The sequence below is a fragment of the Protopterus annectens genome, chromosome 7.part0 (genome assembly GCF_019279795.1).
Source record: "Protopterus annectens isolate FY-2018-M chromosome 7.part0, PAN1.0, whole genome shotgun sequence".
Classification (NCBI taxonomy): domain Eukaryota; kingdom Metazoa; phylum Chordata; order Ceratodontiformes; family Protopteridae; genus Protopterus; species Protopterus annectens.
The window spans coordinates 1,547,348,566-1,547,363,948 of NC_056739.1; positions in this window are offsets into that span (position 1 = coordinate 1,547,348,566).

The following is a 15,383-nucleotide window of genomic DNA, read 5'->3' on the forward strand; positions in this document are numbered from 1 at the left end:
ACTCCAGTGCCATGGACCAGCTAGTTGACACCCCAACAAGAGGTGTCAACATCCTGGATATGGTGCTTACCAATAAGGGGGACCACTGTAGCACCCCCACTGTGAGGTCTTCCCTGGTGTGATCTGACCACAAATCAGTCTCGTTTGAAGTAACTATCACACATGACCCCCCCCCCCGAGCAGCAACTAAACACCTGTATAACAGCATTGACTCGGATGTACCTGATAGGACCAAAACAAGCCCCTAAAGGAAGAGCAAACCTCCCTGGTGGATAACTGCCATTAACAGGCTTTATAATAAGAGGAAGACATTTTTTTATCTAAGAGTAAGAGGGAGTGAGCCTTAAACTGGAAACACTCCCTCATCAGCTTAAACAAGTCAATAAGACTTCTTGTGAAGTCCTCCAGAGCAAACTATGAATCAAAATTGGCTTCCTCAACTAAAGACAACCATAAGGCATTCCTTAGTTACATCTGTAACCTAAAAGGAAAGGCCCAGATTTGTGCCGAACTGGTAGTTAATGATACCACATATACTGAGCCTGTGGACAAAGCTAACCTGCTGGCTGACAGTTTCTGTGAAAACTTCCCACCACTGTCCCCAACACACACACCCCATGGCATCCCTGCCATCTGTCCCCTACCTTGTATCTCTAAAGAGCAGGTCATTAACACCCTCTCTAAGACCAGGAGCACAGCATCTATGGGAACTTATTACATCCCAAGCTGCGTCTTACATGGGCTCCAACAAGAATTAGCAACACCATTCGTTACTCTTTTCAATCATAGTCAAGCACCAGTTTCATCCCAGCTGAATGGAAAACGGCCACCGTTATTCCCCCTGCACAAGGGTGGTGCTTCCTCTGACACCAAGAACTATAAACCTATTAGCCTGACTAACCTTATCTGCAAGGCCATGGAGTGAATCATCATGGGCCTTTTCAACAAAGATATAGGTAATCTCCAAACAGTTGACCCTACTCAGTTTGGATTTATCAAAGGGAGATCATGCCTGTTAAACCTGGTGGACTTCTTCAAGACAGTCAGCAAGGCCCTGGATGAGGGGAAATCTGTGCATACAGCCTACCTAGGCTTAGCCAAGACATTTGACACAATCTCCCACTCAGGCATCATTGACAAACTTGCCTGGCTAGGTATCAACCCTTATATTGTTAGATGGGTCTGTAACTGACTCACTGATAGAACCCATATAGTCAAAATAGGGGAATCCACCTCCAACAGCAGTCCTGTAAACAGTGGTGTTACACAGGGGTCAGTCCTGGGACCTCTACTGTTTGGAATCTATTTCTCCAAAGTACAAGCAAAAACTAAAGGTCTGTGGCTGACAAAGATTTCTGATGACTGCAAACTGGGAGCAGTCATAGAATCTCCAAATGATGTCAACATCCTACAAGACGGTCTTACACAAACAAATGATTGGTGACAAAGTCATGGCCTTAAACTCAATGCAAAAAAAATGTATTATCATCCCTTTTGGTAAGGGCAATGTTCCTGCTAACTACCACATCAACAGCAACACCTTAAGCATGCACTCAGTGGTGAGAGAACTGGGCACTCAGGTAGACAGCAACCTCACCTTTGACCACAATGTCTCCACAGTGGTAAGAAGGGCATTCAATATTGTTCATCTCATAAGTAAGGCCATTGCCTCCAGGAAAAAAAGAAGTTATAACCTCCCTGTACTCTTCCTTCAGGCCAATAATTGAGTACAACGTCCCTTTTGGTATGTACCTTTCCAAGCACCTGCAGCAATTGGAGAGACCACAAAGGTTCCTCACAAGGAAAATTCAAGGTCTTTAGCATCTGCCCTATGTGGATTGGCTGAAATCACTGTCACTTTATTCTGTTTCATACAGGCTACTCAGAGGCGATCTCTCCCTAGCATATAAGGCAATCTCTGACCCTGCTTTATTGGAAATGCTGCATTTCCATAAGTCAAATGGTACACGGGTTACTCGCTCTAAAGACTTTAACCTGGTATGTGACATTAATAGAACCTGCTTGAGGGACAGATTTGTCTCCCAGAGGTTACCACACCTTTGGAACAGACTCCCACTTTATGTCAAACAGAGCACCTCATTGGCTCTCTTCAAACACAATCTGGATGATTGGCTGGGTAACCGTAAATTCACCCTGGGGTTCCATCTGTGTCCCTCTTGGACAGGAGCAATAGGTGCTGATCGTGGAAATAAAGGTAGAACTTGGCTAGGCTTGTAAGGCCCCTAGGGCCATTAGCCTAGTAACTTCCTATGATCCTATGATCAGAAGGCAGGGATACATGATATGGAATCAGGAAGCAATTGGACAGTTGCTCAACATACAGTAAACAGAAACACAAGTTTATTAAACTTAATAAATATAGGTCCACTGAAGTAACTAAAGTGAAAACTGCACATTTTAGAATAAGAAAGCCCACTTTACATGATGTGAGTATAATTAGAACAAAAAGGAATTGTTAAAAAAAATCTTTGCACTTTAAAATCTAGGAGCCAGAAGATTAGTTGTTGGATCAAATATTCAGAATAATCATGTGTTCCTGCTCCATGAATGATGGAATTTGCAAGACAAGTCAGACTGGTTTTGCCCCTCTTTCCATTTAGTAATTCTTATATGTAATTATACCACTGGTTATAGTTTTCCAAATCATTCAGTTTAATTTCTTGTTTATGGGATCAGGCCCGGTCTAATCTGCATATTACCTAGTCAGAATCTACTGTTCCTGCAATTTCTACAATAATTTCAATATGTCTTGCTCTGTCATAAACCTTGGTTCATGTTTCATACAAACAGTACTGCTTTCTTCTGTATCTTTAAAGATGACTTGCATTATCACAGGCAGTGAGTGGAATGAGTCTTGGATGATGTTCTTACTGTTTGACTATGAGTATTGGATATCATGTAATTTTCCATTGCCACAAAATAACAGGACACCAAACTTCAAGAATGACTAATTTCACAAAGAGATTGAATGTGTTGCTCATATAAAAGTTACTCTGGTGTTATTTTAAAAAAGTAGGGGTATTTGTCAGTTCTTCCTTCATTTTTCCATTGCTTCTATAAGTTGTACACTTGAGGCTTATAGGATGAGAACAAAATCAGGTTACCACTGGTCATACCTCTCAACTTCTTACAGCAAGAAATCTGGATAAAGCCAAAAAATAGTGGGGGGACAAAGGACAAAAAATAGGGACAATTTTTAGATATTACTCTTACAAACTTAGAAAATAGAATAACAGGATTTGCATTAGCATGAATTTTCTGAGGGGTATGATGTCCGAAACTCAAATATCATTATTTTTCTGACTTAAGTCTTAAATGATTTGTCAATAATTTGCTAGAAAGCCACAATTTTATTAAAAAGTGACCAAAAATATGAAGCAAAAATCTGGACATTCTGCAAAAATCTGTACAGCTGAGAGGTATGCCAATGGTGCATTCCCCATATGCATTCAAAATGCTACTAATTTTACAGAAAATTTAATAATCACATTATAATTTTGTCATCATTGGTTTTAAAATTATTCACTTTTGTCATGACCTGTAAAATAAAACATGTTGTCTTTCTTTGCTGATTAACAAAATAAATGCAGTATTTCCATATGCATTCTACCTCTCATTTTATAGATATTTACGTGGATAACAACCTTCATACTCACAGTATCCTGTTGTCTTGTTCAGTTTAAAAGTTATTCAAAATTATTTATTAAAAATGGAAATAAAATATTTTCGAAACTGCCTACATATAAAAGATAATTAAGAAATGATGAAGGTACCTGAATGGGAATGACTCTGAAGCTCAATGCATACTTTGTTTTTAAATGATCTTTATTGCTGTTGTATAAATAACAAATATAATGCTTTCTAATTTCATGCATGTCTTCTAGAGCTTCAGCATTTTTCATCATTACACTGAACTGCTACTTGTCATCTTAGATACATAAGTGTCTACTTTCCTAGGCATTCAGCTATACTTTTCTCAATATTTTAGAGAGCATATCATTAGAGATATCATTGTTCTAATTTAACATTGCAGTTCATCTGTAATGAAAACCACCCCGTTCTTTCAACCTGTGTTAATTATACCCCCAGTACCATTCTTCTTAATACACACCGTCATTTATATTCTTTCCTTTCTAACTCTCGTCCTTGTTCAGCTGTTCACCTTAACTCCTCATGACCAATACAGTGCAGTGTGGCCTCAATCCCTGTAACCCTCCATCAGCAAATTAGGTAACTATGTTAGTTGCATTGTCCTAAGACAACATATTGTTGAAAACTCCATCTACCCTTCCTAGATTGCTATTCTATTTCATACTTAGCCTACTTCCACCTACAAAATAACTGCGTCTAAGCTATATAAAAATCACCCTTGTCTAGGGAGCATTTACCACTCAGAGCATACTGAAATATCACAATAAGTAGGAACAAAATCATACATTTAATAATGTTTTAGACAACATCACATTACATTGCTTTATCACCTATGTTTTCATATCATTAATGTCTTTTTATTGGAACTTGTTTCCCTGGGCCTAAACTGAAAAGGGGTTAAGTTGCTGCCCAGTTGGGCTATCCTGGTAAACAAATGCTAAATAAATAAATAAATACATTATAAATTAGCACCCTTCACCAGTACAAACCATGCTCCTGCTTTGACTCAAACATTACCATGTTCACCCACAAGCAAAAGCAACAATAGATAAGGGGGCCAATTATCATTACTTTTATCCTAATGATTCTTTAAAACATAATCATTGTGGTTAGCCTGTCCAGTCTAATGATGTATATGCGTGGTATAAATCTTTCCCATCACAAGTCTTCCCCATTCTAGTCAGAGTTAGCCACCACATACAGCCAACAAAGTAAACAGACTCAAATTATGATCATACAACCGAAAAGAAGCAAAAAAGACATACCTAAATCAGGACACTTGCCTTTGTTTAGGCCTATATGCCCCTGAAACATATCCTTAAATAATTAACCCCTGTTAGCAAATATTCCTCACATTATTAGTCACAAAAATGATGTTGGCATAATGGTTAAGGTGTTAACCTCACAGTCATGAGGTACTTGTTTGATTCTCACTAAGGGAAAACTGACTAGGTTTAAAATGGTCCATAAGGAAATCTGGTCTAGTACTTGCCTATGAACGTATATCTACATCCAGCTTTCCTCCCTCACATTTCAGACGTAACTAATTTTACATAAACCATCTCATGCGTATATCAAGAATATTATTGTTTTGTCATGTCACTTAATGGATTATATAAATTCACAGGTACTAAACAGTCACTTTGTACATACAATCTTAAACACAAGTTTACCATACTATTTGCTTTGCATCTATACCCAACTTGCTCCATATATCTTATTCTTGCTCAAACTTAATATCAAAATATTCATATATTATAACCAAATCTTCAGGGAAACTAACAGGTTGGTGCATAATATTAAACAGTTGCTGAATTTTGATGTTCCATCATGTTAGAACCTTACTATATTTTAATGAAATTAAACAGTCTAAGGGGATGTATTATTCAAACATTCACAAAATAGATTTTCTCATACTTTAACATGCAGTCATATATGTAATTCATCAGTAAAATGTAAACCAAGGTGAGCATTACAGTCCATATAATTAAGGATACCTATATCTTCCAGAAAGTAAACAAATTCAGAAAAAAATCCATTCCTTCTATTCAAATATATATGAATTACTTATTTAGAAGTATAATGCATTATGGTTCTTCAGTTAATACATTTGGTCTGAATACTCATAAACACAGCTGTTTGCCATATTGTTTAACATAGCATGAGCTCTAATAAAGTTTTTTTTATATCTCTTTATTGACAAATACAGCATTTTTAGCCATGCTTCCGAAAACTTTCTGTCAGCAAACAGGCTACTATAGTATTTATTCAATAATGGCAAATATAATACAAATATTGGCAGCTAGATATTTTCCTTTATCTAATAGCATACACAGTCATATGATTAATACCCTATCAAACTGCAAGTCTAAATGAGGTTCAAAACTACCATATGGTGCAAAAATCACTGTATTTTACAGAACTCAAATACATCCAAAACCATGTCTTGTAGTAGTCAAATCTGCAAGAAAGTCCATTCTCTATTACAAACCATTATGTTTATAAAACTTGTAAACTTTGGAGCCTTCAGCAGGAAACCAGTATAAATGTTCTATTGGAGTTGCACAGCAAGGGAAAGAACAGGAAACTGTGGCAACTCTGGTGTAATCAATGTTGTAGAGTGATAAGAGAGTGAGTTCCCATATAAAAAAGCAATGGATGACACAGGATGAAACTGAAGACAATATGGCACAGGAAGATGCTCTAGAACTTTCTGTAGGATGCCCACAGGAAATGAAGAACAAAGAATGTGCCCTCAGTTTAGAAGAAAATGATCTAATTGAAGAGTTGCTTGATTTAATAGAGGTGGGTAGCTATATTAAGATCAATGAAAGAAATAGACTACAGAAAGTCAATAAGACCCACAATGTTAGAAGTTTGATAAAACAAATGAACACAGTAATCAGGAGTATTCATAGAAATGCATGTGATATAATGGAAGTTAAATAGGATATATTACTGTACAGCTAAATTAATAACAGATAAAGTCTTGCCACAAAAAATACAGGGGGTAAGGGAAAGGAAGAGGAAAGCAAATGCCACCATGGAAGTATTGAATAGAGAAAACTATAAAGCAATTAAGACAAAAAGTGTCACTGTTAGAGGAGTATAGAAGAGGGAACAGATCAACAAAAATACTCAGAAAGATAGATGTGATAAAAGCAATGCATGCTATCATAACAGATCAGGATCTACCATATACTATTGCAAATAATAAACTAAAGATATCAACACAGGCATAAAAACTTAGAAAATATGCAGATAAATATAAAGGAAAAGTACAAAATAAGCAATGCACTGATGACCCAAAAAAGTTTTATAGAAAAAATGGGAAACAAGGCAAAAGGAAATGAAACACCACCAAAAAAAAGAAGAGAAAGACAAATTTTGGAGAAATATCTATTAAGATCCTGTGGAACATAACAAAGATGGTGAATGGATAGAAGAAGTAAAAGAAAGAATACAAAGTTCAAATGCACAAGATATGAAATGGGATGAAATAACGACCAGACGAATTGAAAGAAAATTAAGATAAGCTCCTAACTGGAAAACCGCAGGCTCAGATGCAGTACCTAACTTCTGGCTAGAAGTATTAACATCTTTACATGAAGATTTTGCCATGAGTATGAACTACTTATATGTGAATCCTGAAAGTTATCCTAAAAACTATAGACCAATAACTTGCCTTCCGCTGATGTATATAAACTATACACTGGGATTGATGCTGACATAGTTTATAGTGATTTAGAAGAAAACTTAATTGTGGCAATATAACAAAAGGGTAACAAAAGAAAGTAATATGGAACACAGGATCATTTGTTGTTAAATAAAGTCATAATAGAAAACTGCAAAAAGGGGAAGAACCTAAGTATGGCATGGATAGACTGCAAAAAACATTTGACAGCATCTCACATTCATGGATGAAAGAGTGCTTACAGATGCATAAGATACATTAAGCCATGATAAAGGACAAATTTTTATTCCAGGAATAAAATTTCAAAGGGGGATATTACTTGGTGGTCCTTTATCACCGCTGCTCTTTTGTCTTGCCCTTAACCCATTAAGCTGTCTACTTAACAGATTATGTCATGGCTACAATTTGGCTTCCAGAAAATAACAAAGGTGGATGAATTAAAACTATGTATGTATGTATGTATATATATATATATATATATATATATATATATATATATATATATGTATATATATATATATATTTATGGGGTTTTCTAGCAAACCCCACTGATGTACCTCAAGGATCCATTTTAGAAACCCAACTTTTTAATATTTTTTACTAATGATCTACACTCTGCATCCACTAGTGGAACCTTCATTCAATATGTGGATGACGCCACGATAATCCATACCTCTCACATACTACCCCAGCTTTTGTACAATACTCAGCTAACTTTTTCCACTGTTGAATCCTACATCATTAATTGCCTACTATTTCTCAACCCAAAAAAGAGCAAGCTGCTTCTCTTTCTGCCAAAGATATGTAATACTAATCTAAACTTCTTCAAAATTCTCTCATGATAACACCACCATTGAAATTGTCCATCACACCAAGCTACTTGGTGTAATCATAGGCGATCAACTAAAGTTTGATCTCCACATAAATCATAACATAAAGAAAATCCATCAGAAACTTGGCACATTATATAGAAGCAAACACACCCTCACCTCTTCTTCCAAAGTCACCCTTGCCAACACTTTCCTTCTACCCTTCCTTCTCTATAGAGCACCAATACTTGCCAATTTACAGGGCACTTCCAGATCCAAAATGGAACAATGCTACAATAAGGTGGCCAAGTTGGCCACCAACTCAAAAACCAGAACCCATCACTGTCTGGCACTAAAAAAACTAGACTAGATAGAATTCCACATCTATTTGATTTATACCCAACTTTTAACACTCCATAACATGGTCTATAAACCCCTAGCCTACCCAGCTCTACACAACATCATCAAGCCATACAACCCAAACAGCTCACTTAGGTCCACAGATAAAGATCTCCTCACTATATCCAAACCCTCTAAGTCAGCTGGACTAAGCCTATACTTATACTGTGTTGCTAAAGCTTGGAATTCTCTTCCACTAACTGTCAGAACTACTTCTAATCTACTTGCCTTTAAATCCATTCTGAATCAACACATGATTAACTCCTGGCTGTGCCATTGTGCTAGTCCAGGCTAACATTTTCTCCAGATCAGGCCATACTGAATCTCTTTCTCTCTTCTTTTTCTGAATTTCTTCAAACTGTGTCTTTTACTTGTATATATTGAAATATAATGACTAGTTACCAAATACTAACAGCAATTTGCTTACTTCTTGGAACTATTGCAATTATCATGTTACTGTATAACTTTTATTGTATTTGTAACTCTGTATCTACTTCTTGTAACTCATGTAATTACCATACCTCTGTATAATTTTTATTTGTTTAAAGTTTGTATATCTCTGTAATTGGAGCTTTTCTCCCCAGGCCTCCACTGAAAATGGATTATTTTTGATCCACTTGGACCATCCCGGTAAACAAATGTCAAATAAATAAATAAATTGTAGTTCATCAGATGTGTAACTGAAAGCACAACTACAAGAGGTCAAAATTTTTCTCTGATGATAGAAGAATGTCCTTTGTTCTTAATAAATGTGCAAAAGCAACCTTTAAAGCAGAAAAGCTGCAGCACCAAGAACATATAAATCTGGGACAGGAATGTGATATAAAAGAACTTTAACAAGAGGGAATATATAAATATTTGGGAAATGATGAAGGATCAACAATAAAAGATGAGCAAATGTGAATAAAACTTAATAAGGAATATTTTAGAAGACTAAAATTAATATTTAAAACAGCTCTGACATCTGGGAACAAAGGCCAAGCTATAAACCAATTTGCTCTTCCTGTCCTAACTCATAGTTTTAGAGTGACTGAGTGGCCCCAAACATTATTGGATTAGTTCGACAGGAAAACAAGAAAAATGCTTCATGCTTATCAAATGATTTATAAAAATCATTGTATACCAAGATTATATATTCTCTGTTCCGAAGGAGGGATGGGCCTCAGTGAAATTGATTACATGTATAAATCTGCAATCACAGGACTGCACACTTATCTGCTGACCTCACAAGATCCAAACATAGTGAAAGGTTTAAAACCTGAGGTGAAAAAGTCTAAGATGACTTCCCTGCTTAATTTAACAGAAGCATATTGGTGTCAAGCGGGAATGGAAATCAAACCAGAAGTGGATAAAATCAGGCAGCAACTGAATATGTCAAAAAACAAAAGAAAGAATATAAGGTGAAGGATCAGATGAGAAGGTAATAAATGCAAAAAATGCATAAATGTAGTTACAAGTACAAAAAACTGTTGGAACACCCTCACGTTGATCAGGACTGAACAATGGTTAAGGAGAGGTGAATTTAAACTAAAAGATGAAAGGTTAATATTGGTGGTCCAGCATAGTGGACTGCATGCACATTGGTTTACAAAGTCTATTGAACATGTGGGAGAAACAGATTAATGCAAGTTTTGTAAAACAGAATTGGAAACAGTCCCACATCTTGCTGCTGGGTGTAATACACTAATGGCAGAAGGACTGTATACTGAAAGGCATATTATACCATGACACCCCATTAATATTCCAAAACGTGCACGCTGATTGGCCATCATGCACGTTGTAAATCGACTTATACTAATGGAAAAAGGTCCGGTCGCCCAGACTTTTTCCATTAGTATAAGTCTCTTTTAAAACATTGCCTCGCTATGTAAAAAGAGTTTAATATAGCGACACAGGTTTAAAAAAAGCAACGGAGATCTCCGTTGCTTTTTTTAAAGCTGTCTCGCTATGTTAAACTCTTTTAACATAGCGACACAGTGTGTAAAAAGCAACGGAGATCTTGCTTTCTCCGTTGCTTTTCTTTAAACCTGTCTCGCTATGTTAAATGGGTTTAACATAGTGAGACAGCTTTAAAATAAGCAATGGAGATCTCCGTTGCTTATTTTAAAGCTGTCTCGCTATGTTAAACCCATTTAACATAGCGAGCCAGGTTTAAAAAAAACGGAGAAAGCAAGATCTCCATTGCTTTTTACTGTTTCGCTATGTTAAATGGGTTTAACATAGCGAGACAGCTTTAAAATAAGCAACAGACATCTCTGTTGCTTATTTTAAAGCTGTCTCGCTATGTTAAACCCATTTAACATAGCGAAACAGTAAAAAGCAATGGAGATCTTGCTTTTTCCATTGCTTTTGGCCACAGCTCTGATGTACTGCATAGGCATGCGCAGTACATCAGAACTGCCGCGGATACCAGACAGCTGCAGAAGGGCAGCAAAGAGGCATTATACAATGCCATTTAAGAAAAGTAATTATTTCTTTTCTTAAATAATGTCATAGTATAATAGCAATAACCCACTTCTGGGTGTGGGTAATGCGATTACCCACGGTTGTCTTTGTTTGGTCCTCGGGCGCCTCGGGACCAAACCATGCCAACCGTGGGTAAATCCCGCATTACCCACACCCAGGCGTGGGTTATTGCTATAATAATGTGGCAAGACTGTTGCACTAGCGATTGTGTAAACATTATAATATTGAAGTAGCTGAGAAGCATTGGAAACATGAGTCATAAAGCATTATAGAAAATGATGAAGTTTATATCATATGGGATCACCCATTACCAACAGTTCAAAAATAGTTTGAAAAAAAAAACAGATATAGTTGTCCATGAAAAGGAAAAAGTAGCATTGATCATTAAAATTGCTACACCCAGTGTCTACAGTGTCTTATGTACAGAAAGGCACAAATCATAAAATACCATTATTTATAGGCAGAAATGAGGGCATTGTGGAAGAAGGATACTCAGACAGTTCTACTAGTAGTAGGAGCAATAGGTCTTATAAAAGAAATTTACAATCGTATTTAGATATGTTACCAATACATGCAGCTCTGTGTGAACTGAAGAAGGAGTCAGTTCTGGGCACATTGCAGGAGCTGCGAAGAGCACATCTGGGTAACATCAAAAACTGAAACAATACTAATTTCATGAACTTTAATCATACTGTGACATAAGAATGGGGTCCACTCCCATCATTGTATTAGAAACCCAAAAGACTTGGAGAAATTAAACCACAGTCATATGATTAATACCCCATCATACTGCAAATCTAAATGAGGTTCAAAACTGCCATATGGTAGATCAGTCACCATATTTTACAGAACTCAAATACATCCAAAATAATATCTTGTAGTAGTCAAATCTGCAAGAAAGTCCATTCTGTATTATAAACCATTATGTTTATTAAACTTATAAACCATTTCAGCTATATGATCTATACTACACCATATTTTAACTTAGTCATAATTTAATGGGTTTATTTGGTAAATGTCTTACCATAGTCTACAATATTTAAACATTCTGGGACAGTTTATCAAAAGCTATATAAATGCAAGTGCATGTTAACTTGACCGTACTAGTGTTTTATTAGATTAATATAGCATCGTACTCTAGTTCAAACATAATAGTAGCATGTTCATATGGTTAATACTTCACGTAATGATCATTCAAAGATAACATTACAAGCTGCATATGCTAATACTTATATTACTTATAATATATTATAATATACTTATTATTATACTCTACATAAACAGTTTCCATAAATATCACTGTAAAACCTAAGGAATATGGCACCTGCTCAAAGATAAGCAGCATTTAACTTAACCTAGCATATAAGCTTCATGGTAACAGAAGGATGCACACCTTCCTAGCTAATTATTTATTTATGACAACTATGTCCATATGCTACTCATTATCACTCACATATTGCTTCCATCTAGCTAAATAAGACAAATAGTTGTATGGTTTACAAGGCATCTAGGCCATATTTTGATATTTCTTCATACCATGCTGGGTAAATATCCTAACAGACTGAAACTTGGCTTGCCATACCCTTATTGTATTACCCAGTCCATGCAGCTAAGGTAGATCCATCATATCTTTCAAGCCATCTTATTTCAGAGAATGTACACATAAACATCTCTTATCTCTGAAGTCTATATTGTCTTCCCATTTATCCTCTGGCACTCCAACGGATGCAATGTTCTTCAACCTGACAGCCCCTGTTTACCAATCTGCTTGTAGCTGTGAAAGTCTTAATGGAAGTTCCTTTATTTTGGCAACTATTTATTCAGATTCTTTAAAAAATCAAGTCCACCTCAGTCTAAAATACTTTCAAAGCAGAGGAAATGTCAATTTTTACTTCTTTGATTTTCTCTCTTTACATTCCTTTATTAATTCTACAAATCAAAAATGATATTTAAAAGAAATCTTGGAATAATCATGTTACACACACACACACACACACACACACACACACACACACACACACACACACACACACACAGACATATATGTGTGTGTGTGTGTGTATGTGTGTGTGTGTGTGTGTGTGTGTGTGTGTGTGTGTGTGTGTGTGTGTGTGTGTGAGTGTGTAAATATATAATTTTCTACCAGGTTACCATAATTGTCAGATAATTTGCTCTTTTCCATTATATGCCAGAAACTCTATCAATATTGGCCAAGACTTCCCATATTTCTCTTCCAACTCAAGTATTGACATATACAACTCCAAGCAAATATTTTACAAATCCATTTCAGTCTGCCATATTGTTTTTCACATAATCCATCAAGTCTGTCCCTTTATCACCTTTCATTACTCCAAGCAATCTCATATTTCACCTTCTTGCCACATCCTGCATCCCTATTAGTTGTCTCCAACTGCTCTGTTTACTTTCCCACCTCAACTGATTTATCTTGAATCTCAGTAATTTGAAACTTAGTGTGTGCCAATAGCTGCTCACAGATCATGCAGGAAATCAACATCTTTTACTCCAACCCCTTCCAAATGCTTTAGATGTGCTATAATAATCCGTTCAAAATTCACGGTTGGATCCTAATCACTGTTGTGTTGCTTGTGTCTTCAGTACCATTCAATTATGTCAATTTTCTTGGATCTCTTATTGATGTTTTCTGTAATACTATAAACTTTCTTCTAAACTCCACATCATAAAATATTTCATAAAAAGTTTTTATTGCAACAGCTGCAATTCAAAAGTCTGTTTTTTAATTTTATTCAAAAATGTTTGTTCCTGTTTAGTGTGAAACAAGTTATATTGTTTCTTTTTCGTTTGAATACCCTCTGAATTTACACATTCTTTCATCAAAAGCCTTATATTTCATACTTCCTTTCATAGGCATTTCTGCATGTCAGTCTTCATACAGTACGCTTTTTATTTATTCTGCCTAACCTCCTGTCAGCTGTTGTTTTTCTAAACAATGCCATGTTTTTCTAAAAAAATATCCCTAGTTTGCCATGCCAGTTTTTCATATTCAATCAAAGATTTGCATACTCCAATTTCCATTTACCAATCTCTCTTGCTATTTACTGTTTCCCTTACTATATATTTCTCCATTTCAAAAAAGGCAGGAGAATTTTCCTGGAACTCTGGCAAAAAAAAAAAAATTCTATTATTTGTATAATACCATCTCAGATCTTCCTGAAAAACAGGCCTGTACTTAGCGGGACTAACCTAGTTATCATAAACAAATGCAGACATGCATGCATAAAAATAAATTGTAATCACCATTATGGTTTAACCTAATCACTGACCCAACAGGAAGGGTCATAGATCTGCATATGCAATAAGACTGTATATTTTATAGAATGAAAACTGCCATGAAATAGCCATTTATGGTTACAGGGTACAATGGCTGAAAAAGGTCTGTACATTCCTTATATGTATAGGGGCAACTTTGGTGAATTGGCTGTATTTTCCAAATGTCAGTAGCTGGGACAGGGGCAAATACGGGGTCAAAATTTAGAACAGAAATTTCTGTCTACATGCCTGATTGTGAATGTCTCTTCTATTCATGAAACCCCATGCCACTTATTACTGTACAGCATAGTGAGGTGGAAGAGACTTACAACTTATTCCATGAAACAATATGACACAGCACAGTGGAATTCTAAAGAATATTTGTTCTGTTATGCTAACCTCAACGTTGATCCTTTTAGTAAAAAGACATAGCACGGGGAACAGCTGTACACCATAACATTAAGGCAAATATCACACTGTTGTGGCCCCAGGTGCTAGCACAGGCATGCTGCTCTGTTTCACCTCTATAGCATGCATATATTCAGTCAGGGGAAAAAGGGTTTGTGATACTCCAGGCACTTATTTTCTGTGCCCCCCCAACACACATATACTGTACACCGTGCAGCCTTAAGTGGTTGTTTTGTATCCAATAGGCCATCAAATTCATTTGTGACATTTGCGTCTTATATGTGCACACAGCTGATAAGCAAAATGCAGACAACAGCATAATGAGTTATTTAAACATTTCATTCATGAATCTCTTGATTACACCATAGTAAGATGTAGTGCAACCAAATGACTAAATGTACAACCCAAAGCATTCTCCCTTAAACCTATAGGCTGCAGCACAGGAAAGGTGTAGTCTGCCCTACCCACGAGTAATTTATTGTGTTATTGCAGGAATAAGGCTGAAATTAACTACCCTAAACATATTAATTTAATTGCAAGATTACAATGGAAGTTGTGATGTGAACCCACTAACCTGAGACATAGATGTGGAAGGGGGCCTCCATAGTCATGAGCATACTAATGTAGAACTCTGAACGGTGATATAG